This window comes from Hemicordylus capensis, chromosome 5, assembly GCF_027244095.1.
Source record: "Hemicordylus capensis ecotype Gifberg chromosome 5, rHemCap1.1.pri, whole genome shotgun sequence".
Classification (NCBI taxonomy): Eukaryota; Metazoa; Chordata; class Lepidosauria; order Squamata; family Cordylidae; genus Hemicordylus; species Hemicordylus capensis.
In genome coordinates, this window is record NC_069661.1 from 165,804,315 (window position 1) to 165,831,833 (window position 27,519).

General features: G+C 42.6%; 1 protein-coding gene and 1 pseudogene across 5 annotated transcripts in view; both read right to left on the reverse strand.

The window, feature by feature from the left end:
* Window positions 1–27,519, reverse strand: part of LOC128326466 (basic proline-rich protein-like) — a 65,322-nt gene that overhangs the window by 10,856 nt on the left and 26,947 nt on the right. The gene's annotated exons all lie outside the window — the stretch shown is intronic.
* LOC128328593 (uncharacterized) lies at window positions 18,127–18,224 on the reverse strand (annotated as a pseudogene).

The following is a 27,519-nucleotide window of genomic DNA, read 5'->3' on the forward strand; positions in this document are numbered from 1 at the left end:
GGCCCGTGAAGGGCTGGAACAAACTCCCTCCCCCAGCACGAGGCAGAGGGGAGGGGGATTCTCTCTACCATTGCAGCCACACATTCGTTAGTACGCGGCCGTGCTTTATCGGAAAATTCTATTCACTGTTGCTTTTGTAAACCATATGTTAAACATTCTCTAATAAAAGTCAATTTGTTTGTTTGTTTGTTTATTACACTTTATGGACCTAGATCTGGCCATGCTTCCCCGCCATGTGTACAAGGAGCAGCAGGTATACTGCTAACTTGGCAAAGAGGCACCTTTTAACGTGGTGATTCTCTTTAGCGGGGGGGGGGGAGTAGCTGGCCCTATCCAGCCCCGGCACAGTACCTCCAGTGACTGTTGCTGGTGTCTATTTTGTGTTTCTTTTTAGATTGTGAGCCCTTTGGGGACAGGGATCCATCTTATCTATTTATTATTTCTCTGTGTAAACTGCCCTGAGCCATTTTTGGAAGGACAGGGTATAAGAATGGAAACAAACAAACAAACAAACATTTGCTAGTGTTGAATGTGTGAAGTGGCCATAGTCTTCTGTCCAAATAAGCATGGAGAACTGCTCCATTAAAGTGAGATTATTTATACATAAACACAGGGGCACAGTACAGTTGAAGTGGGCCCCAGGACAAGAAATGCAGATGGCCCCCTGACCCCCTGCCTTTGCCTTCTCCACACCCTCATATCTTAGCTGGAGAAAAATGATATGGACTTTATGGGAAACAAAACATTCTCAGTATGCCCCTTCTCTCACTTCTATGCAAATAATATCGCACACTCCCCAGACTCAAATCAGGATCCAGCAGTTTGCCAATGGGTCAGGGAAGCACGAAAGGAGTGGACTGTTTTCCAGCCAGTGGGGGCCTGTTCATCATTGGCCCAGGGACATCTGTCCAATTATATCCAAGCCCCTGCATAAACAGCAAGAACAACCTACTCATATAGAAAATGATGCTGTTGTGCTGGGTATCAGTAATTTGACTACCACTCAAAAATCAGGTGCAAACCATGCAGTGCTGTTTCTGGGCACCTCTGGTAACAGCAAAGGTCACACAGGGCATTTCTTTAAGCATATTAACTCACCCCACACTCTTTCCCAGACCTAGCTGGATTAAGACTCAGCATTCATAGCCACAGCAAGTGCAGAGAGTCGTGAGTTGGTTGGGATGCAGTAGTGGCAGAGGCTGTATGTTGTGCAGGTTTGTAGCTATACAGTAGCTCAAATAAGCAGTTTACAGTAACATCAGTAAGCCCTGACACCATGTGGATTTGTTTGGGTCAGTAAACATTGGCTCCATTAAACCACAAAAACTGATCCAAAGGGAAAGTTTTCCATAATGCCCAAGTTATTTAGGAGCACAAATATTATGATACAATCGAGTACCTATCTGAACACCAGCCATCCCACAGAGGATACTGTAATAGGCTGCCCAGCTTCATGTCACAGCAGTGATAGCCATGTTACACTGCCACTAAATGTTACACTGGAATATGAATAAAGACAGAGGAAAGAGTCTTGCAAACTGCCATCGACTAATTAACTCACTGGGGAAATTCCTAGCTAGATTCCATTTCCACCGGTTGCTCTGGGAACTCTGACAACCAGCTGAAGAAGCAAGGTTGATGACTGATTTCCACTTTCCCCAGACATTGAAAGGGCAGAACCAGTTCAGAGCTGCTGTACGCTGAATGTTTCACACTATAAATTCTTACTCCATAGCATATTTTATTCCTCCTCGTGGACTAGAACGTTAGCTTAGATATGGGAAATCCAGAGTCAGAGTCTCTGCTCCATCATGATGCTGTTGACTAGCCATCACTAAGCCACCGTGTTTCAGTCTAACCTGCCTCATAGGGTCGTTGTAATGCAAAAACACCATTCTGAGCAAGTTACAAGTATCACTTATTTAACTTCAACAACAAATGCTACAGCGAACTCAGGACTGACACCTTTCTTTTCTACAAGGCTTACAACCTACTGGAGGAACAAGACAAGGATGACAGGAGAAGTAATGCATTAAAGATGTATATATGAGACTTAGGTGGTTCAGGAAAGGTTCTGCATTGAAGAGAGAGGTGAAGAAGGAGAAAGAAGAAGTCACTTGGTAGGAAGATGGCATAGGGAAAAGCTATTCTAGGCAGCATGGCTGGAGAATTGAATGAGCGAAGTTGTGATAGGTAAACTCCCTAGTCTCAATTCAGAATGGTGCTCTGCACATTGAGGTATTTTCTTCAAAAGTTATAAAATGGCTGTTCTTTCCAAATCCAGTTCAGAATTAGAAAAAAAATCTGTCATGATGCCAGTCATGTAAATAAGAACACAAAATTTCTAGTCACCTCCCACAACCAGGCTGCAACCTCCAACACCTATGAAATCCTAGACTCTTCCCCATCACTACCTTCCCATTCTCTCACTGAGGGGGTCAAATCCTGGTAGTTTAACTGCTGGGCTACAAAATTCAGCAGCATGTTTTAGGTGGAGGGAAGCAGTTTACTGTTAGAGGTTGTTGATTTTTACCCACAAGAGGTAAAACAGCAGAGCACTAAGGAATGAGCAAACACTCCAGTTACAGAGTAGGTAGCAGAGGATGGTTTGGATATTGCAGCTGTTTAGAGAAAAAACATGGAGATCCTTGAATGACTAAACACTAAACATTTATTGGTTAAATACACTTAGATAGGAAAGACCTATCTCTAATCTAAAGGACTACATAGTGGATAGGTAAGGAGAGAGAGAGAGAGAGTTGTTTCCATCTGCTCTCTAGGAGGAAAGGAAGGATTGTGACTCAGCACAGGAAGTGCTGCAGAGTTAGTTCAGGGGTCATAGAGTAGGGACAGATAGGGAGACCCTGACTCACTGTCTCTACTCCCAATGCCCCTAGTGGTCATTAGGACAGCTGGTGCAAAAGGTCGATGCACTGGAAGTTCATCTCCAACACTTATCATCCTCCCTTTACAATTTTTTGACCTAGAATGTACCGCAGCTTAAAATGGTGATGTCACTGGCACCACTCATAGGTTCAGCATTTCCTTGGGGGACAAACTAATTAAGGTAAGCCACCCTCTAACCTCAAATTGGTGTTTCATGGGGCTCCCACTATTTTCATACCCAGAGAAAAGGGTCAGCAATGAGGGGTTGCAATTCAAGTGAGCAGTTTTAGGAATGCCAGAGAATATTTGGATAGAACATAAATTGCCAAACTACTTTGTTCCAGTCCAATGATAATAATGTCAACTTCGGAGTGTAGCTCAGAAACTTGAGTGATTTCTGAAAGGAAAGAAATCCTAGATAGTTTGTTTTGTAAACAACTAAAACACAACCAAAGAAGCCAAGAACCACAACATAATGGACCCAAACCACTAACATAATGGGTCCAATCCACATATTTAATTTTCCTGTTAACTCCAAGAGAAGTTGAAAGTGCTTAACTTTGGTTGTATTTGTCCCATATGAGTGCACTGTATTATTTGTATATATGAAATGTCCCTGTAAATATTGACGGGCTTTATAGTTGGACCCCATGCCTAAGTTAACTGATGTTAAACTCTGCTCCTATGAGAGTACTGGCTCTGGTTCTCTATGTTTCATTATCAGTTTAGCAATGAGTCTTCTTGATCCTTTTCAGATATAGCATATTTTTCATTTTGTTGTTATCTGTTCATGTAAATTGTATTTCTGCAATTATTCTTACAAGGTGAGCAGTATAAGTTTATTTTAGAGGAAAAAATGGCACACAGAGAGAAAACTGCCTATCAGACACCAGATCAATTCCAGCAATCCTGGGGTTAGCTTTGCTTTTACTTCTAGCTCCTTGGTATATTTCATTAACTTTTGGCTTTGCTTCAAATGCAAGAAAATTGATTTGAGACCTATCCCAATAAGTCCTATAGATACAGATAGAGAGAGAGAGAAAGAGAGAGAACTCTTTTTCCTAATATTGCTATCCCACCACCACCACTCTTCTTGCTGAAGACTATCTTTCTAAGCAAACTGATTGAAAATAAACACACAAGCTTGGGGCATATTTTTATTAGCCTTTCTTTCTTCACTTCCTCACTGACTGTCTTCTCTCTTTTTAGGCTGAAGGTGATTGACTTTGCCACTTGCAAGTCATTACAATGTGCAAATGCGGCTGTCTCCAAGGAAGTCTGTTGTTAGCTATAACAAGGATCAAATGTTTGTATTGGAAACACAGGATATCAAGAAAAGGAGTATGGGGATTAGTGATTCCCTTTTCCCTTTTAAAGTTGTCAGCTGAGAGAAATCAAACAGCACTCCCTTCTGTTCCAAAAATGAATAATAAATATTAACTCTAACCCAAACATATTTGTGTGTAAAGGTAGGCTCAGTGGGCACCCATTGGGCTTAATTATAAGGAAAAGCTTTGACACTTGTGAGGTAGTGTAGGACATTTCACTCAAATCTCCCACTCTGCATGAAGGCACACAGGAGACTCAGCTATGCTGACCCCCAGACCTTACAGCTGTTGAAGAGTCAGCAGTTTGGTTGCTAATGCTGGAATGATAGCAATTAGTCAGCAGTCTCTGGCTCTCGAAGCATCAGGTGAGGGTGTTAAACATTGCAGTATTTGGCTGGATGAGAGGGAGAAAGGAAACAAAAGTAATCCCATAGTATAAGCCCTGCTGTGGCTGCAAATACAAGAATGCATCAACGTCTGTGGAAAGATCAGCACCGCCACTAGCAGAACAATGGTAACAGCAGAGTGGGCATGTTTAACACCTGAAGGATATGTGCCAAGATGCTGCACAACAAAATGAGGCTATGAAAGGATAAAGCTGGCTCAAATGACATGCAATTAACACTTATTAAATATTTCTCAGGGATGCACATGGGATCTAATATTCAGGATGGCCCATGCTCAGGAATGTGCTTTACTTACGTAAGGTCTGGAATTAATCCCCAGTTAAAGGTAGCAAACATACATTGATGCATTTTGCCTGAGACTCTGGAGAGCTGTTGCTAGTTGAAGCAAAAAATGCAGAGCTAGACTAATGGCAGTTAACACTCTTGTTTGATTATGCATAATTATTTTTATTTTTACTGTTTCCCCAGAGGAGATAGATGTTCCTGTTTTCTTGTGAGACACCTTCTGTTCAGCCTCTGTGTACATATATGGAAAGTTTTCTTCATGGCTACAACCTAGTTTCCACACACAGTCCCCCCCTTGATGGACCAGGGTGCTCATGTTTAGACAAAGATTCAAGTCCCAATCAGGCATTAGTCTTCCATGAAGTATCAATGGGTGGGGGAGGACAGAGAAGTGTGCCAGCAGATGTGCTTGCTGACCACATACCCGGATATCTCTGCATTCAGAGATGGTCTGCAGAGAGCTGGCACTAAGTGTGGGAAGGGCTCTCCGTGTGATTAAGAACTGTAGACCTCCAGGGTTCATAATCATGAGAACTTCCCTGGCAATCAGCACCATCTCTGTGTAGACAAGTGCTGAATGCAGGAACAAATGTGGGATCCACATGGTCAGGGTGTGCATCAATGCAGGGGTGTGGCTAATGGCGTACTCCAATCTGCCCTCTCCATGCATTAGTCCTCCACAGTCCAACATAAATCAATCCAACATTAGTCCTTCACAGTCCAAGTATCAGAGCTTGGCAAAAGAGGAGTGAGGGTTGGCATTGTTTTAGTTTATGCAAGCTTTTGGAGCATGTATAAAGGAGTGATTCAGAGGAATGTTACTTCACACAATTAAGGGACACCCTGACAGCAAAGTGGGATGACCTTCTGTGACATCAGGGCAGGAATGTTCTTAGGGTGTCCCTGGCCTGATTGTGTGTGCCAAGTGGTGCTCATCTGAACAGGTCCACAGAAGTGTTGTTTCAGGTGGCAATCTTGTGCCTCACATAATGTAGTTCTAGCCACAGAGTTATGGAAAAGGTATCTTCTGGTTTTTGTCACCTATTCATCAGGTTGCCAGCTGCTCTGCTTAGCTGATGAAAGTGGGGTGGGTGATGGGAGGCAAATTGGTAATTTGGCATGCCCACTTACCTGATCAGCTCTTTCTCCCCACTCTGAAATCAAAGCCTACCATGTCCACCAATACCAAGCAAAGAAACATACTCATTTGTTTTGCCCTCCCCTATATAAGGGGAGGCCTCACGGATGAAGGGGCCCATCTTAACTGTAATATGTTTCAGTATTTGAAAACACTGGCAATTGAAAACCTAATCCAGGACTACAAGTAATTTCAATACTTTGGATTTACACAACGTTCTGTTTCCTGGACCTTTGATTTCATTGGACATATCTGCTTTTGTTGTTTGACCTGAAATTCAATTAACGCATAATCCTTTAATTCCTTTCATCATTCTTTTCCCTCCCAAGCAGACCAACTGCTTGGCTGATAGCCTGGCTGGAAGTGATGGGGCAGCTAGTAACAAGAAATACTTTTTGGCTCATCAAGAAACATTTACTTTGCATTTGATGTTGCTATCAGCTGATGAAATATAAAATGATGAGTCCATATGCATTAGGGGTGTGCACAGAACTGTTTTTGGTGGTTCGGTTTGTGTTCAAACTGAACCACCAGTCTACGAACTAGTTCAGTCGAACCATCCGGCGGTCCAGTCCATTCAATCGAGCTGGGTCAAACTGGTTTGAAGGGCTATGCAAGCAGTGGTACCTCTAAGGCATGAGCACATGCGTGTACTCACAGGTTTGTTTGTGTCTGCTCTCAGTTAATTTTAGATCCCACTAAGCATGAATGGGGAAGGCCCCACTCTGAATGCATCTGTGCACACACTGCCTTGATCAGGGGCGTAGCAAGGTTGGAGTGGGCCCAGAGATGAGATTTTAAAATGCCCCCCCCCCACTCAAGGTCCAGGGCCTCCGCACACCCCAGGCCCCCAAGGATTTAAGTCTGATATTCCTAAATAAGTATGCTGCCTGGAAATACATTTCACTGAATACACACACGCACACGTCACAATATATAGTGATATACATTGAGTACTATACGTTTGTTTTACTTTTAATGCCTAGAACACACTAGAAAGATGAATGATTAAAATGGCCCCCTCGCTGCAGATTAGCAAAGGAGACTTTCAACCATGCAGGGTGAGCCTATGTTTGTTTTCCCAGAATTCTGAACAAATTCAGTCAAGTTCGATTCCAGGAGGTTTTTCACAGGAGGCTTTTAAAGCCCTTTAAGACACATCTCCTCTGGAATAGAGGTGCTGCATTCACATGTTGGCCAGATTTACCCTGAAGTCCCTGCAAGTTATTGGGGAGCAGTTCACACACAAGAAAAATAAAATAAAATAAAAGCACAAGACATACTTCACAGTTCTCACTCAGACCTTCTGGGTTGCAAAACAACTTGAACATAAGTGCATTTATAAATGAATGAATGAATGAATAAATAAATAAAATAAATATAATACTGTTTCTTCCAGAAGTTTTTGTAATTTTCTGCCATGAAACAAGCCACTTATAGGACTTTTTAGATAGTTTTTTTTAAGCCAGCAAATTTTCCAAGCTGTTTAAAAATAAATATTCAGAGACTTCTCAGTCCCTCCCCCCCATATCAAAGCCCTATGGCAAGCAGATCCCTATATATCTGGGGGCGGGGGGGGGCGGGGAAGGTAACCACAAAAAGGAGTTCACACTCTACCTGGCAAATGCTGGGTTGGGCAGGGCAGCAAGGGGTCTGCTGTAGAGAACAGTGGTGGCCACTCTGGCTGCCTCCTCCTTCCTGGCTGGCTTGGGCCCTACTCGAGTTCAGGCTTCACTGCGGCCTACACGGAGGCCTCCATGGAAGCCCCGCCCACCCGCCGATCAGCTGAGAGGCGGTAGAAAAGGAGCTCTTTGCAGCTTGCCTGCTGCTTCCATTGCGGGCCAGGAGAACAAGCTGGAGAGAGGGCGAACGGGGCAAGTGGCTGAGGGGCCCTGAGGCTGGGCAGGGGGCAATGGGGAGTCACGTGAGGTGCCTCTGGGGGGCCCCTCCAAGCAGTGGGGCCCCCAGACAACTGTCTCCCCTTGCCCGATCGTTGTTACGCACCTGGCCTTGATTCTTTCTGCACAGAGATGGGAAAAAATGGGAGAGAACACTGTATGCGAGTAAAGAGGAATCCAGTGAGGATTCCCTTTTGCAAGCAAAGGGGAATCATGCCTTTAAAAGGTTTCTTGGGGTGGCTGCAGAGGTGCTCTTACCCCTGAGCCAAAGGCCAGGGCCTCCAGGGCCCCTTTGGGTCCTCCGAATCCTCTTTAGTCCGTCCTGGGTGGTGTGATTGCCAGGCTGAGCATGATGATGCTTAATTTGCAGAGGAGGGAGGCCTCCAAAGGCCTTTAGGTCCAGACTCCAAAATTACCTGGGTGTACCTCTGGGCAACTGGTGGGGGAGGTGAGAGGGCACCCTACTGGTGGCACCAGTGGTGGCTCCTCTAAACCCCGGTGCTGTGTGGCCCATGTGGCAGTGGCGTGGTTCTGGCTTCCGCAGAGGCCATTTGTGTGGCCTCCATGCATGAAAATGGCTATACAAATGGCCATTTGGTCAAGGCAAAAAATGTTAATGCTGTATTTAATTCTTATATCAAATACAGATAATTTTTTATATGCATAACAAGTGCATTTCCCCAACTAAGAAAAAATTGTATTAAATAGAAGTTGAACTGAGAAGGATGAGCTCAAATCAACACTCAGTCCCAGAGTCATTGTCTGGCTGATATCCAAACTGTCACTTCACTGGCACTATATAGGAGGGGAAATTTTATTCAAATCACTCCTTCCCTCTGGAGCCACTGTGTGACCCTCAGGGTCATATTTTCCCTGAGGCATTGTGGGCTTCAGAGGGAAGAAAAACTGGGAAAATTGCCCCTCCCCATAGCATCAGGACAGCATTTGTCTGGATGCCAACCTCTATATTTGTTTAACTGGGGCAGGCAGTGGGTGGGGGGATACTATACCAAAAATTGAAATGTTCAATAAATAACATTCAATGAACATACCACATCTTATAATTCATACTTACTCAGGTTTACCATATCATTTAATAGAAAATACTTTTGTTATGAAAACACCTGCATTTGTAAGCATTCCTGTGCTTATACTCTGTTCCAGTTTGTCAAAGATTTGCTTCAATTATTCTCAACATTTTGCATAGCCTTTATACTGCTATTCCTTGGTGTAATTAGTGCAGTTAATTTACACATCATCACGACCCACCAGGTTTTCCTACGCTATATTTCAGTGGTGGGAATTTCATTAGATTTCCAACACTTCGCTAACGTCTTAACTGCAGCTAATAAGTTACTCACTAAATATCTGCTTTCTTTACAAACAGATGCTGTCAAATTAAGCACCGGAATCTTAACAAGTACCTAATCATGCCATTCACAATGAGGCAGTTGGAAAACAGAATCGCTACTGCCATTGGACTTTGCAGCAGTGGGTTCCTTGTCATCACTGAATGGGAACCAGCGACAGCTCCTCTTCCTTCTATTCTGTGGGGGTGGGAGGGGATAAGCTCCTACCACTGCCACTAAGGATTTTCCCCAATTCACCAATAGGGCAAGTGGCTGCTGCCACTACTGAAAACTCCCCCATTCACCTACTCCCCACTAGTATGTGGGGATCTGCAGTGGCATCTCCTCCCACTGTAGGGGAAAGGAGAAGGTGCTACTTCCACCATATGCATCTCCTTATTCACTGATACAACATCAGCAAATGAGAGGGGGATGCTGATTTGACAATGGTGACAGCAGCTGCAGTGGTGGCAGCAGCTGTAGTTTCTTCCTCCCACCCTCTACATTTACTGATGGAGATGGTGGCAGGAGGAACCACCTGCACATCACTGTCTAGTCCCCCACCTGAGTCCCCTGCACAAGGGCCCCCACAGACCTGGAGCCACTCCTACACAGATGCTATTACATTTTACATTGTTTTTTTCAACCTAAATATTAATATCCAGCTTGGTAAAAAACAACATAAGAGGGAGTCTTGTGTTTAAATAACTTGTAATGAACCATGTTGACATTTGTGATGCAACATTAAAGGTACATCTGCCTGGAGATGTAGATAATTAACACAAACTGGTCTGAACCATGTTCTGGATATTTTTCAGAACATTTTAACTCATGATCCAACTATTTTTTAAACTATCCAAAAGACCAATTCAACATTTGTAAATCAACTACAATTAATTTTGATTCCAATTTTCTAACCAAAGTCGGGAGAATCTGCCCTCCATTATTTGGCAACTTATGAGGCTGGTCACCTCAAATCTGGCCCCCGAAACAAGTTTTGCCTCTTTCTGCTTCCTTTTCTTGCAGTTTTCATTTAGTTCTGCTGAAAGGCAATTCTTTTGAAATAACATCTGCTCAGAACTGTACAATTTTCTTTTTCCTTCCATTTTGTTTAAAGTTACTACAATAAATGTAGAGCAATTCTGAGATTGCAAGTATGTTTTTTTAGAATGTGCTCTTCATAATACTCACAGATGCTACCATGAGTGCAAAGTAACACACTCCTTGAAATGCACTAAAATGTCAGCTGTATGTGCAGTACATTTGAATGCATGATGTGTACTGAAATATTTGTTTGAGTGTTGTTGTTTTCAGTTTTTCAACCCAGAGATATTTTACTACACCATCAATTATCAGGGTACAGTCACACTATAGACTTGAACGGTTAAATACTCATTTCCGATCTCCAGAGAACCCTGTAACAGAAAATTCTCAGCACTTTCCCCTGACTATCATTCCCAGCATTCATTGGGGAAAGATATAGAAATCAGAGTACTATAAAACAGATATAGAGGCACTTCAGACAACCCATATGAAGCATCAGGAGGGTTTGTGTGGGAAGAGCAGGCTTAGCCCGCTCTCCACACACACAAGCAGCCTCCAAGCCCAACCTCTCCTGCATGACACAGGCACAATCTCTGGAGATAAGGGATTTTCAGAAATCGCCCTTCCAGGACGGCTGAAGGAAGGGCATTGAACCTGGCTGCAGTCATTGCTCTACGGTGTTCGACGAAGGATAGCCTTGTCAAGTATCGAGCCGGGAGCCGACTATCAATTTGGGCCCCCATAAAAACCCAGATCTTATTTTACTAACATCCTCCTGCCTGGCAATGGCAATGTCCATTATGCATTGGTGTATGGCGTCTGAGGCCTTCTCGAGGCCCATCTGTCTTATCACTGAAGATGAAAAACCCAACCTACTTAATCTGTTGTCAATGGCCCGTTTCCATCGGGTCTTAAAAGAATCTTCTAGGACTAACAGGGCAAGCCCATCGGGACAGAAAAACAACTTGAGCCAAAAACTGAACATGGCCTTCCAGATTCTAGCCTCAACAGTAGGCCAGCCCACTTCTAGTCTAAGGCATGCGTTGGGGACAGACCGAACAACCCTCAGTATACCCCTGAGAAATTTGGTTTGAACAATTTCTATCCTCTGGAAGTTAGTGTAAGCGCCCATCTGCGCACTCACCATGAGTAGAGCCAAAACTTTGGCTTTGAAAAGATCAAGGACCACCTATACTGATTGGGCACATTTTCTGATATGTAAAGATTGAATTGCCGAGGTGACTCTTTGGGTGTTGAGACTTACATATTCCCTGTGGGCAGCAAAGCTCTTATTTGCCTGCAGAACCCATCCTAAGTATTTAAATTGCCTCACTTGATCCAATTTATGGCCATTTAAGGACCGGGCACAGTTTCTAGGTCTACAGGTGAAACTCGGAAAATTAGAATATCGTGCAAAAGTCCATTAATTTCAGTAATGCAAATTAAAAGGTGAAACTGATATATGAGACAGACGCATTACATGCAAAGCGAGAGAAGTCAAGCCTTAATTTGTTATAATTGTGATGATCATGGCGTACAGCTCATGAAAACCCCAAATCCACAATCTCAGAAAATTAGAATATTACATGGAACCAAGAAGACAAGGATTGTAGAATAGAACAATATCAGACCTCTGAAAAGTATAAGCATGCATATGTATTCAGTACTTGGTTTGGGCCCCTTTTGCAGCAATTACTGCCTCAATGCGGCGTGGCATGGATGCTATCAGCCTGTGGCACTGATGAGGTATTATGGAAGACCAGGATGCTTCATTAGCGGCCTTCAGCAATTCTGCATTGTTTGGTCTCATGTCTCTCATCCTTCTCTTGGCAATGCCCCATAGATTCTCTATGGGGTCAGGTCAGGCGAGTTTGCTGGCCAATCAAGCACAGTACACTGTATACTTTTCAGAGGTCCGATATTGTTCTATTCTTCAATCCTTGTCTTCTTGGTTCCATGTAATATTCTAATTTTCTGAGATTGTGGATTTGGGGTTTTCATGAGCTGTACGCCATGATCATCACAATTATAACAAATTAAGGCTTGACTTATCTCGCTTTGCATGTAATGCGTCTGTCTCATATATCAGTTTCACCTTTTAATTTGCATTACTGAAATTAATGGACTTTTGCACGATATTCTAATTTTCCGAGTTTCACCTGTATTTGAGAAAACCATAATTTTGGTTTTGTCATAATTTATGGCTAGCTCCTGGGTGGTGCAAAAATCTGCCAGTGCCTGTAACACTCTTTTAAGACCAATTTGAGTTCTTGAAACTAATGCGGCATCATCTGCATAAAGTAAAACATTGACATGTCTGCCAACTAATTTAGGCGGATGGAACTGTAGTTTCTTCATGTGAGTGACTAAGGAGTTAATATAAAAATTAAAAAGCATAGCGGCCAAAATGCACCCTTGCCAAACCCCCCGTCTCATGCTGATCGGCCTAGTCACCTGTCCTCTGTTGTTAAGCCGGACCCTTAGTGAGGTATCATCATGGAGTTTAAGTATCAGGTAAAGCAGTCTCCTGTCTATGGATGTTGCAGCAAGTTTCTCCCATAACCTACCTCTTGGGACCAAATCAAATGCGAACTTTACGTCCACAAATGCTGTATATAATGCATCTGGGGCCTTCCCTGAATATTTTTCTGCCAGATGTTGTAACACAACTATCGAGTCCATAATCGACCTTCCCGCCCTAAAGCCATTTTGTTCCTCAGCAAGGATCTGGTTGTAGTCAAGCCACTCCATGAAGCGAACAAGAAGATGTCTGGCATCTAATTTGCCTATAAAACTTAAAAGGCTGATGGGGCGGAAGTTCCCTGGTTGGTCCCTTTGACCATTCTTATATATTGGAACAATAATTGCTGACCCCCAATCTTTGGGGATCTGGGCTGTCCGATCGATGTGTGAAAAGAGGGCTGCCAATATCGGGGCCCACCACTCCAAGTTGTCCCTAATACACTCCACCGAAATATAATCTGGCCCAGGGGCCTTACCCACTTTAAATTGATTTACCAGAGATACTACTATATCAGAGCATGAAACCAGCAGCCAGACTGGACAGTCCTCCAGATTTAACAGCACTGCGGAGGAAGGCCTTTCATCCGAGCCATACAGTCTGGGAAAATGGTCTTCCCATATAGCTGCTGGAATTTGAGGTTCCCCTTCCCAAAAATTTGGAAATCAAACACCAAAAATAAGAGTGGTTTTTTTGTTGGGCGGCAAAGATCAACTGCTGCCAGTCCGCTCTGTCTGCCTCAAGTTTTTTAGCTCTGATAAGTTTTTTATATGCCCTCTTCAGAAGTAATAAATTGGTAGCACGAGTTGGATCAGATGACTCACAGTATCTATTGTATTCAGTAGCCAAGACCCTTTTCAGCTTCCTACACTCGTCATCAAACCAGGCTCTTGAAGAGGGAGGGCCCATCCTCTTGTGGGCTCCCTGCTGGACACACAAGGTAGGGCGGAGTAACTCGATTAGCCCTTGGTAGGCATCTATACATTCCCTAGGTTCCTCGCCCATCAATATTAGGTTCCTTAAGGTAATAGCAGACTCAGAATTTAAGAGGAGCGACAATCTCTCTTGTTGGATTAAAGACCATCTTAATCTGGTGGGCATAATTTCTAGAGACTCAGCATCAAAGGCTGTGTATTCATGTCTCTGAATATTAACTGGGAATGACAAGCATAACTCCAGTGGAAGGTGGTCACTATCAAATCTAGGGACAACACTAAATCTCACAACCAGATCTAGCAGATCTTGGGAGCATATCATATATTCGATTGTCGAAGTTCTAGAACCTGACCAAAAGGTAAATTCTGCTGGGTAGTCATGGGGACAGGCTACCATATATAATAAATAATGCAAATAATAATAATAATAATATACACATACATATTTTACAATGAAATCCTATCACAAAAAACCCACTTCTTCAAAAACAGGTAAAAACCTGGGGAATAATTTAAAACAGAAAATTGGTTTTACAAAAACAATATTTCCATAAATAACAATTCTGAATAACAGCATATAGATATTTACATCCTTAAAGGTAAAGTGTGCCACATTGTGACAGTGGCTTCTCCAAGGCTGCAGGCAGGAGTCTCTCTCAGCCCTATCAATCTTGTCCTATAAAAATCTTGTCCTCTCTTGGAGATGCCAGGGAGGGAACTTGGAACCTAGATGCTCTTCCCAGAGTGACTCCATCCCCTAAATGGAATATCTTACAGTGCTCACACATCGTCTCCCTTTCATATACAACTAGGGCAGACCCTGCTTAGTTAAGGGGACAGGTCATGCTTGCTACCACAAGACCAGCTCTCCTCTCCAGGCATCCTTCCAATTTGGTCTGACCTGCTGGAATGCAGGGTTCAGAGGGGCACATGGCTCCTGGTAGAATTGATAAGACATGGAGAAAGATCAATAGGGACGTGGGAGGAGGGAGGTTTGTTTATTTTCATGGTAGGGGATCTATTTCCTATCTCAAGGTGGTATTCTCCGTGCCTGAGCTTTATCGGGGTGATGGGGTTCACCCTTTTCATTTTTTCTCCCGCCCAGAGCTGTTTCGGTACAATGGAGTACTTTTATCCCCATTGTTCTGATCTATTTTTAGATGACTTAAGAAGGGGATTAGCTGCTTTTCTGGATGGTTAGTGGGAGGGGAAGGGGCCAAGCTAGGCTAGCTCCTCACTTTGGTAGTCACATTGTGGCATACATGGGCAGTGTAGAGTGGTGAGCACCTTAAAGCACGCATTTGGCCTCAGGAGGAGTTTTTGGAAGTCCTTAGAGGCTTTACGGCTCAAGGAACACTGGCTTTGCACTTACTTCAAAGTGCAGTAAGTGGATCACCCACCTTAAAAAACTTTATGGCTTGAGGGCAGTGATCTCAAGGCAGGTAGCTTTAACAATAGGTTGACTAAGTTGGTGGCATTAACCACAGGGCTGATGTTGGCTGGAGCCAAGTTGTATCATGCATTCACACTTAGGTGGATTCACTGTGGTCAGCAAATCTTTAGTTTCTGTAGTGTGGGGGGTGGAGTGTGGAGATGCAAAAGAAGAGACCCAAGTCCCACGGTGCTGTAAAATTTGTTGACTGAAGCCCAATGCATATTGGCCAAAGCCTTCTTCAGGGGCAAACTAGGACACATAATAAAATCTTATGAATATTTAAAATATGCAGACACTGAATTCTTGAAAAACAACAATGGGACAACCTAGTATAAAAACTGTAATCATTATACACTAACTTATTTTCTAATGAGATCCTGTCATAAAAACCCCTCTTCTTCAAAAACAGGTAAAAACCTGACAACCTATTTGGGCCTATTTTGACAACCAGGGATGACCCTTAAAATGTCTTCAGTATTAAACAGCAGTTTCTGGATAGGGGTTATCCAGAGACAGTCATTGAACAAAATTTTTTAAAAGCAATAGTGATTTCTATGGAGGAACTTTTGTGCGTACTTAAGAAGGATTCCTCTGTTGCTATTCATTGAAGTTTAACATTTAATTATATCACCAACGATTTAAAAAGAAAATTAACCAATACTGGCACATTTTACAGGACATCCCTTATTGTCAAAATAGGACCATCATCTCTTTTAAGAGGACAAAAAAAATCTGTAGGACATACTGGTTAGAAGTGAAAATAAGGAAAAAGGGAGAGAAACATTACAGAGTTTGCCAGGTTCCTCAAAACCTCGGGGACATTATCCTTGTGGCCACTGTGTGTATTATCAGCATGCAGATTTGATTAAAAGTTTTGTAAACCATTTTAATCAAAAATGTTATATACTGCATTCTTTTACCACTTGTAATACAACTGGTGTGGTATATGTTATTCAGTGCCCATGTAAGAGATTGTATGTTGGTAAAACTTTGAGACCTTTAAAGAACATCTGAGTAATGTTAAATGTGCTAAGGTGGGTGCCCATTTGGTGGCTCACTTTTTGGAACAAAAGCACTCTTATAAAGACCTACATTTTATTTGTTTGTTTGTTTGTTTGTTTGTTCGATATTTATACCGCCCTTCCGAAATGGCTCAGGGCAGTTTTACAATTAAAAACAGAAACCATTAAAACCAATAACAATTAAAACAGTGATATAAATATTAACACCAATTAAAAAAATCTTAAAAACAATTAAACTATCATAACAATTAAAACCCTGAAAACCAGGTTAGCATTAAAACAATTAAAACTAATTAAAAACCCTGAAAGGCCAGGCCAAACAGATGGGTTTTAAGGGCTCTCTTGAAGGTCAGTAAAGAATTGAGATTATGAATTTCTGCTGGGAGGGCATTCCACAGCCCGGGAGCAGCCACAGAAAAGGCCCGCCTATGAGTCGCCACCAAACAAACCGGTAGTAACTGGAGATGGACCTCCTCAGTTGACCTTAATGTGCGGTGGGGATCCTGTAAAAGAAGGCACTCTCTAAGGTAACTCGGACCCAAGCCGTTCAGGGCTTTAAAGGTAATAACCAGCACTTTGTATTTTGCCCGGAAACATATCGGCAGCCAGTGTAATTGTTTCAAGACAGGCATAATATGGTCTCTCCGGGTTGCCCCAGAGACCAATCTGGCTGCCGCATTCTGAACTAACTGAAGTTTCCGGACTACGTACAAAGGCAGCCCCACATAGAGTGCATTGCAATAGTCAAGCCGGGAGGTTACCAGCTGATGCACCACTGTTTTGAGGTCATCCTCTCCAAGGAATGGGCGCAGCTGTCAAATCAGCTGAAGCTGATAGAAAGCACTCCTGGCCATGGCCTCCACCTGAGATACCCCTGGTTTGGGGGCGATTGGAAAGATTAATTATGGCCAGGATAGACTCTTACTCAGGAGGGAGGCATGGTGGATTCTTGAATTAAATACCTTGATTCCTGGTGGTTAAATGAGGAGTTAAACTTTGGAGTGATGCTTAAATGAGGATTTTTCTCCTTTATGTAGTACGATTTCTGGAGTTGGTCAGATAATGAAGCACAGCTGGATCGTTATCTAAGGATATAAATGTTTTGTTGAAATGGAAAATGGGATAAGCTCATGGGAGGAAGATAGCAGTATGTCTGCTCTATGTCACGCCCTCGATCTCAGATAGCGAGGAGGAAGGGGAAGCTGACAGCCTTTCAGCCGATGCAGGGGTGCCTAAGGGGCAGAGCCCAGCTGTCAGTTCCCAAGAGACGGCTGAGGAAGGTCCCGCTGATGTTTCAGAGCAGGCACAGCAGTCAGAGCAGGCACAGCAGTCTGAGGCAGCAGAGACAGCGATGGACAGACTAGAAGATGAGCTGTGCAGGCAACCCCCACTGACTCCACAGCAACGGTGTGTCACAAGGTGGAGAGCACAGCTGGAAACTATCAGGAGGAGTAAACGCCTCTTGCAGAGGGCTGATAAGCCTTGAATTCCTGCCAGCTGAGAGTTATCAGCTTGGACTATAAAGCACATCAGCAGCTTTCTGTCAGCTGCTGGAAGACAACATTTGTCAACCCTTGTGTCGACAGCTTTCAGCCCAAGCTTGATATAAAGAACTATTCTGAGCCGTGTTTCGTTTCTGCAGCCCAATTTGTATTGTGGACTAACTTCCTGGACTTCCCTTCTGGGTGGCCAGATTGCTGACACTCTAGGAATTTTGGCTAGTCTAATGGTATGTTCTACCAAAGAAAACCACAGGGCTCTGTGGGCACCAGGAGTCAAAATCGACTTGACGGCACACTTTAACTTTACCTTTAGTGTCACAAACCTTCATTAAATTATATCACTTATATGCAATGTGCACCCAGCCGTGCTCATTTGCAACCTCTGGAGAGTCACCCAGCCAAAAGAGTCCTCCATGCACAAAGGCCCTGCTAATCTTCTCCGTATCATTCCAATTCTAATAAATGCTGAAATGCACCTATGAAAGTGGCATGAATGTTGAAAAGAGGACTTTCCTTGTGGAATATCAGACAGGTTTTGCCACCTTTTAAGCAGCCTGGAATTAGTGCATGGGTGCCTGCTGCCAGGCCCAGAGGCTCTTTTTCCACCTGGCATATGCTGCATCAGAAATCCCTTCTTGTGTCCAGCCATATAAGTTTTGGGATAACCATTTACTTCCAGCCAGTTATACTAAATCCAACAGGACACCTAAAAGGCAAACCTCAATGAATGATACTTAGCTGGCTTACTGCTAAGTGCTCAAGATACATAGATTGCCCCAAATACATAGATTGCCCCACCGCCACTGCAGCTCCTGTATAGATCTAGATTTGCCCCCAAGAGTGTTACCCCCAATGCCTATATCTGAATGAGGCAGGGGTTCTGCAATGGACAGCAGGATGTTGCACTAGCGACTGTGAAGGACTATGCCTAATGAAAACACCAAGTGACTTAGAGGTTTGCGAAATAATTGCATGGACCACTGTTGGTGGGCAGACTAAAGCTATATGGCAGCCAAAATAGAGTGTTCCATGCTATGGAGAGCTGCTTCTCTTGTATAATCATAACAGTTCTAACAATCTATTCTCCAGTTCACTTTTTAGTTATGTATAAGTTTATACCTTAAATTCAAAGGCTATTCACCTATAACATTTTTATTAAAAAATAATTAAAGCATGTGTGCCCAAAGGTAAACAGGGAACTTTACCTGGATGAAGCGAGTGAATGCTTAATGTATTCTAATGCAACATAACCTTTTTGAGCTGATGCCAAATCTGAGTCTAATGCTTACTGACAGGCTCTATTTGGGCGATTATTTTTTAAAGGTCTGTTTGTCTTCATTTTATTAGTGCATGATAAAAGCCAAGCCCCAAGGCATCCAATTTCTCAGCTAAATGATGAAATGCAGTAGTTACTGAAGAGGACTAAATGAAAAAGATACGAAAAAAATGATGTGTTGCTACATTCATGGTAAGGTTTTTGGTTTTTTTCTTCTTCTTCTTCTAAAGCTGGAAAGGGGCTTCTGCATCCCAATCCGTGTAATGGTGATGGTGTTTTTATTGACAGCTCATTCTCTTTAGTGCATTGGGTGCCTCTTGTGTTGCTGAACATTAGGGGTATGTGCTATTTGTGTTGATTTAAAGTACAATGAATTAAGCCTGCAGTGTTCCTCTACGTACAACCCATTCCTGACTACACCTCAGTTTCCTTCCATGGGGTAGGAGAAATGCTGGCTCAGGCTTACATTAGGAGCCTTGCTCCAGCCTTGCACACCTTCTAATAAACCTGATGAGCTACCAGCACCTGAAGTGTGGAGCCTGAATTCAATAGTCAATGTTCAACAAACTATTAGTGAATATGAAGCGGTGGGGGGAGCTTATTTGTCTAGTTTAGAATCTGTTGGTTGCCAATTGGCTTGACAAGTTTCAGTCAGGTCAAAGGTATAAGGCAAAGTTCTCTCAGAAGACTGGGTATCACCTCAGAAAGCTCTTCTGTTTTGACTGAAAATTATAGAAAAACTTTTAAAGGAATCCCTCAAAGCCAGCTCAGCTTTGAGATATAAAAACTCATTTTAGTCTCTTTTTTCCCACCACCATAATCTGATGCTCAAAAACCACTGTGCTCCTCTCAATTTGTATTCCAAACCAATTATTCCTCAGAAGCAGCTATATTTCTGGACAACCTATTAGTCCTGCACACTGTAAATTCTTAAGAACAATGAAATAAGTTCATTATTAGGCATGCATTCTAAAAACCTTTGCAAAAATGGAGGGAAGTATATCTGCCGTAATGGCACCAGAAAAAATTGAAGGGCACACACACAAGGGGAAAAATGGTGGGTGAGCTATGGAACAGAAATGAGGGGCAAGTGGGGGCAAACTACTTGTCCAAGAGAACATTTGCCCCCCCCGCCCCAATCCACCCTTGTGTAACTGCGTGACTGCTGATAGACATACAAGTCACTATGACAAATGCTCTTTTTGCTATTGTAATAAATATATAATTGAATATTGAATATAAGCAAGGGCAAGTCATTTAATGTAGTTGAGAATCTTGCCCAACTATCAATGAAGTCAGAAATGGCAATGCTGTATGTTCCTTTAATCTGAAACAGTGCAATTGCTTTTATAAAGTCATGTGGTTTATTATTCTGAAGAGTAGATTTTACTAATAGGGTGACTCTGGGCCAGTCACTTCTCTCTCAGCCTAACCTACTTCACAGGGTTGTTGTGAGGAGAAATATAAGTATGTAGTACACCGCTCTGGGCTACTTGAAGGAAGAGCGGGATATAAAATGTAAAAATTAATAATAATAATAATAATTTTAAAAAGCACCCCCAGTGAAGCACTACCTTGGTGTGGATGTGGGGCTTGCATGCTCTGAGGAAGGTGAGAGCTATGCCAGAGGTCCAACCATACTGGACAGGTCTCACCAGAGGAGCCAGACAAAGAGTGCCTCTCCCATCAACAATATGGTGAGACGTAACTTTAATAAATCTATACCGGATCGGTCGTCACCCGGGTCAACAAGGACCGCACCAGGTGCTGGAGTCCCTGGACATCTGGTGGCAAGTGGGCTACAGGACTCAGGATCTTCAGTTGAGGAACCAGGGCTGGAGACTGCAGGGTTACTGGAAGAAACATCACTTAACCGGAAAAAATATATGAAAAATGTCAACAAGGAAATAATGATCTGCTATTACAAGTCTAGTCCAACTAGAAGAGGTTATTTAAAAAGAATGTACCAAATTTGGAAAGAGAAGCATCCAGATACAGAAATAACAGAACAAAGGCTAGCAGACCAGAAAAGATTCATATTAAGAAATAAAGTATTCACAGAAGTTGAGCTGGAAGAACTGCAAAGAAATAACACAGGCTCAAGATATGGAAGAAGAATTACCACCAACTGAAGAAGTTTCTCAGGAGCAGGTGAAAGAGGTGTTGGAAATTGTGGATGCCACTGTTGCTGAACTGTTTCAAAATCAAAACCAGGCAACCTCCCCTTTGCCTTCACCTCAAAAACCCAAATGCCGTTTAACAGAAAAGCAACAAGAACTAAAGCAAAAAATAACTGAGCACATGAACCAAACAACCACCAGGGTTTGACTTCCAGCGCTAAAAACAGTTGCCAAAAAACAACTTACTCAGGCATTAAAAGATGTCAATGCTGCACTTGCAGAAATAACAACCAGTAATTTGCAAGAAACAAACCATCTAATGTACAGTGCAGCAACAATAACAACACAAGCGCTTGGTTATAAGATCAGTAGACCTGTAAAAGGAAGTAGTACATCACCTAAATGGAAGATTAGATTAGAAAATAAAATCGCCAGGGTTAGATCAGATGCTAGTAAATTGAAAGATATGAAAGACAAGAAGCTGGAGAATGAAAACACCAAACAGTATCTGATCCAAAAATACCACCTAGTTGCAAGGAAAATTAGAGAAGTCCTGAGAAATTAGAGAAATTAGAGAAATTTTGCTGCTTTCTAATTAGAGAAATTAGAAAGCAGCAAAAAACAGCAGTGTCAAAAAGATTAGCAGATATGAAGCCAGAACTACACAACACAGGCAGAATCTCCAATTCCAGTCCAATCAGAGACGTTTCTACCAAAGCATAGAAGGAAAAACTCCAGGTTTCTTGCAGTAACACCAAATAAAGAAGAAACAGAGCAATTCTGGGGGAAACTATGGGACAATCCAATAGATTATAATAAAAAAGCAGGCTGGGTGAAAGAGGTCAAACATGTAACCAACAAATGCAAGATCTAATAATAACACCAGAATTAATAAGTGAAAGAGCAAAGAAAATTAAAAATTGGACTGCACCAAGCAACAATGAACTGCATGGCTTTTGGCTTAAACAACTAACAAGCCTCCATAAACAACTATCAAAACAGTTCAATCACATGTTGCAAGGAGGTGATATTGAACAATGGCTAACAACTGGGAAAACTCATCTCATCATGAAAGACCTAGCAAAAGGTGCAGTTCCAAGTAATTATAGACCGATAACCTGCCTGCCAACCATGTTCAAATTACTAACTGGAATAATAGCAGATGAAGTGATGCAACATTTATTAACTAACAAACAGCTTCCAGTTGAACAGAAAGGAAATTGCCCGAACACCAGAGGCACAAAAGACCAGCTGCTGACTGACAAAATGATTTTAGAAAATTGCAAGAGAAGAAAAACCAATCTAAGTGTTGCATGGATTGACTACAAGAAGGCCTTCGACTCATTGCCTCACACATGGATACTAAAATGTTTAGAAACAACTGGTGTCAGCAAAAACATTCAGATATTTATTTAAAAAGCAATGAGCATGTGGAGAACACAGTTAACAATCAATGGCGAGACACTTGGACAGGTTAGCATTAGAAGAGGCATTTTCGAAGGGGACTCACTATCCCCTCTGTTTTTTGTAATCGCCATGACCCCACTTTCACAAATGCGAAACAGAACAGGCCTCGGATACCAAACATCTAAAACATCCAGTAAAATCAACCATCTGCTGTACATGGACGATCTGAAGTTGTATGGAAAGTCCCAGTCAGAAATCGAATCATTGATAAACATTGTCCATATATTCAGTAGTGATATAGCAATGGAGTTTGGACTAGACAAGTGTGCTGCATTAATAATGAACAGAGGGAAAATAAGAAAAACAGAAGGAATAGAACTGCCCAATGGAAGCAAGATCAAGAACCTGGAAGAGAAAGAACCTTACAAATACTTGGGGATTCTCCAGGCTGATAACATGGCACACACTGAAGTTAAAAGAAAAATGGGAAGTGAATACATCAGGAGAGTTAGAAAAATCCTCAAGTCCAAACTCAATGGCGGGAACACCATACAAGCCATAAACACCTGGGCTATACCTGTTATCAGATACACTGCAGGAATAATAGATTGGACCCAAGCAGACTAGAGACACTAGATTGTAAGACCAGGAAAATCATGACTATCAATCATGCTCTGCACCCCCACAGTGATGTAGATAGGCTATACCTCCCTTGCAGCTCAGGTGGAAGAGGAATGCTGCAAGTCCATCAAACAGTAGAGGAGAAGAAAAGAGGCCTTGAAGAATATATCCAGGACAGTGAAGAAGATGCACTTCAAATGGTCAAGAACGTGAAACTATTCAACACCAATGAAACAAAACAGGCCTACAAGAAAGAACAAGTCAAGAACCGAGCAGAAAAATGGAGAAATAAGTAGGGATGTGCAAAAAACTTCTGAGGTGTGAATTCTCATTCTATCATAGCAAATGAGATTTTTTTCAATTAGACAACTCTCATGACCCCACTTTCACTTTTTCACACTCTCAATTACTAAGAATATGAGGAAGTAATCAATTTAGCACACTTCACCTTATGAAGACAAACCTCAGAATTCACCAAAATTCACCCCTCTGCCCAATCACTCTGAAATTGGGGACGGGTGGTAGCCTCCACCCATTAGGCACTATCTACCAGCCCACCCCACTCCTTTGGGGCAGATCCACTTTCTGCCCCCAATCTGCCCCAAAGACACCAAATATTCCCCAAAAATCAGCCCTCTGCCCAATCCCCCTGAAATTGGGGTGGTAGCCTCCACCCATTAGGCACTACCACCCCACCACATTCTTTTGGGGCAGATCCACTTTCTGCCCCCAAACTGCCCCAAAGTCACTAAAACTTCAAAAATTCTCAAAAAATCAGCCCTTTGCCCAATCCCCCTGAAATTGGGGTGGTAGCCTGCACCCATTAGGCACTACCACCCCACCCCACTCCTTTTGCCCAGATCCCATGCTATGCCCCTGAACTGCCCCAAAGTCATTAAAATTTCAAAAATTCCCCAAAATCAGCCCTTTGCCCAATTCCCCTGAAATTGGGGTGGTAGACTCCACCCATTGGGCACTACCACACCACCCCCAAATTTTGCCCCTGGGCCCCTTTTTTACCCCCGAATTGATTCAGATTCTGATTAAATCCAAATCCGAACCGAATCAAGGGTCATTCGGGTGGCCCATATTCGGGCACAAAACAGAACAGGGGTGATTCGGTTCGGGTCCCGAACCGAATCACAGAATTCCTGAATTGCACACCCCTAGAAATAAGCCACTGCATGGTCAATATTTGCACAATATAAGTGGAAAATCAGACATCACCAAGACCTGGCAATGGCTTAAGAATGGCAACTTGAAGAAAGAAACAGAGGGTTTAATACTGGCTGCACAAGAACAAATGCAATAAGAGCAAAAGTCCAAAAATCAACAACAAACAGCAAGTGCCGCCTTTGTAAAGAAGCAGATGAAACAGTGGACCACCTAATCAGCTGTTGTATAAAGATCGCACAGACTGACTACAAACAAAGGCATGACAAGGTAGCAGGGATGATACACTGGAACATCTGCAAAAAATACAAGCTACCTGTAGCCAAGAATTGGTGGGACCATAAAATTGAAAAAGTTGTCGAAAATGATGATGTAAAAATATTATGGGACTTCCGACTACAAACAGACAAATATCTGTCACACAATACACCAGATATAATTGTAGTCGAGAAGAAAGAAAAACAAGTGAAAATAATCGACATAGCAATACCAGGGGATAGCAGAATAGAAGAAAAAGAAATAGAAAAAAAATCACCAAATACAAAGATCTACAAATTGAAATTGAAAGGCTGTGGCAGAAAAAGACCAAAATAATCCCAGTGGTAATTGGCGCCCTGGGTGCAGTTCCAAAAGACCTTGAAGAGCACCTCAACACCATAGGGGCCACAGAAATCACCATCAGCCAATGACAAAAAGCAACTTTACCGGGAACTGCCTATATTCTGCGACGATATCTATAATAACAGCAACAACATTGATGATAAAATTCATCCATCCCAGGTCCTTGGGAAGGACCCGATGTCTGTATAAAACAAACCAGTCAATAACACCTGTCTGACTGTGTAAACAACAACAACAATAATAATAAAGCACATTTGAACTTCCTGCTTGAAACTCCAGCTGCATCTAATGCTTCAATCCTGTGCTCAAAGACACTGACTAAGGCAGAAAAAGACTCCAAGAGCTGTGACAATTATCCAGTCATGGTCATCTAGATTAAAATTAAATCGATCTGTACAATTTAGACTGACATTTGTCAGTCATGATCCCATTCTCCTCTTCTTTTTGTTTGAAAATTACTCTCCTCACTTTTAAGTGTTGACTAAATTCACAATGCAATATAGAGGCATTTGGGTGGGGAGGCAGGGTTGGCAATGGAGTTCCTTAACTATAATGTATATGGCTTTGCATATCTGAGTTTCAATCTTTGCTTTTATGTTATTTGCAGTAATAAAAATATTTTTGCTAAAGGTTTCCTAGCTCCCTTATTTCTTAAGAAAGTAATTTTAAAAAGCAATTTTAATATTATCCAATGACCTGTTCTCAAGTGCCCGTAAAAATGGAGTTTGTATTGAGAATCAACCCCTGCCTCCTGCTTCATCTGAGAACAATGCATGCTTCACATTAGCCCTTCTGACTGTATGGGTTCAAAGGGAATATTTAAACCAATAAGCAATGGAAATGAAGCATCGATGGAAGTGTTGCCAGCCACGTAAACATTAAGAAGTATATGAAGGAGAGTATTATCCATAAAAGCACACTGTGTGAAATGTGTGTATTTGCTATTTGCCTGCAAATAAATAAAGACAATCAAACAAACTCGCCCTAAAGCCTGTTTGTTCTTTCTATTAACTTTGCACTGCATTTGATTTTTATCTGTAAACAATATTCTTCTCGGGGGTTATGCGCATGCTGTCGGCTTGCTGCATTTCTTGACATTTCACCATCATTATTATAGTCTCTTTTGTTGTTCTCAGTTTTCTTATTTTCTTTCTAGAGGTTGTATTTTATGACTTGTGCCTAGTGATCTGAAATAGTATACACTGATGGGTTTGTCTTTTCCCCAAACCAAACAAAAGCCCCAAGTTCCCAGGCAAATGTAATTCTTCTGCTAAAACAAGAGCTGCTGCTTCTTGAAATGGTCCCCTGCTTCCCTCCTCAGTTCAGCCAACAGCAATAGGCTGCTGTTTTTTCAGTGTGATATATCATTCTCTGCCCATATTTGTTGTAAATGCCCAGAAACATGGGTTTGAGGTGGTAAACAAAATAAATAAATAAGCATGTGATATTCTCCCAAACCATGTTGCATCAGCTCTTAACACCACTATTGGAGTCAAGGAATATTTGTCTTTCCTTATTTAAGACCAAAGTGTGTTCTGAGGCACGTGGACCATGGGTTTCCTCAGAAACCTATTAGGGTTGGTTAGTTTCATGTCCCTGTCCGCCACGATCCTTGCCTACTCTAAAACAGGGGTGGGCAAACTTGACTCTCCAGCTGTTGTTGAACGACAACTCCCATCATCCCCAGCAACAATTTAACATGGCCGGGGAAGATGGGAGTAGTAGTTCAACAACAGCTGGAGGGCCAGATTTGCCTAGCCTTGTTCTAACTGTTTGGGCTTCACAAGTATTCCCATTAAATGCCTGAAAAGGTGTTCTTGGTGAATATTCTAGGGTGTTGTTTTTTACAGTGGCCGAATTTGGGAATGGAATTTGCAAGTCCTGGGAAATTCCCTACACTAAATATGGCGGGGGGTGCATTAGTTACCTTTAAAATTAAGGTAGTTGCGGCTGCAGTGGAGACAGCTGTGGCAGAGACATCAGAGGCGACACCAGGGGCTTCTCCAACCCGCCCCCACAGCCTTCCAAACAACAGCCTTGGCCAGCTGCAGCCAGGTTCAGGCCTCTGTGCACGTGCAGAAGCCATTAGAGTGACCTCCAAGCATGCACAGAGACAACACACACCCCGCCCCCGTCATCATTTACTGTAGGGGATCCCCCTCTATTTGTAAAGGGGATTGAAAACCAGTTAGGCTGGCTCACACATCCCTAGTTCTCAAGGCCCCTGCTTCTTAACTGTACATTCATCTACTGGTTAGGTTTACCCCACGCACAGTCCTCTGTCCTCCTCCCCAATAGGTGAGCCAGGCCAGCAACTTCACCACTTGGCTCGAGGCAGGGCAGCCAGCTAGCTACTGGACTAGCCTCTTTGCATGCTGGCGCAGTCATGCATGCAAGGCCTCCCACTCACTTGCTCTTCTTGACGACTACAAACATTTATACACAGCTTTTCAACAACAAGTTTCACAGTGGGTTTCAAATATAAATAAATAATAAGATGCTCCTCTATCCCCAAAGGGCTCACAATCTATAAAGAAATGCTAGGTAACAC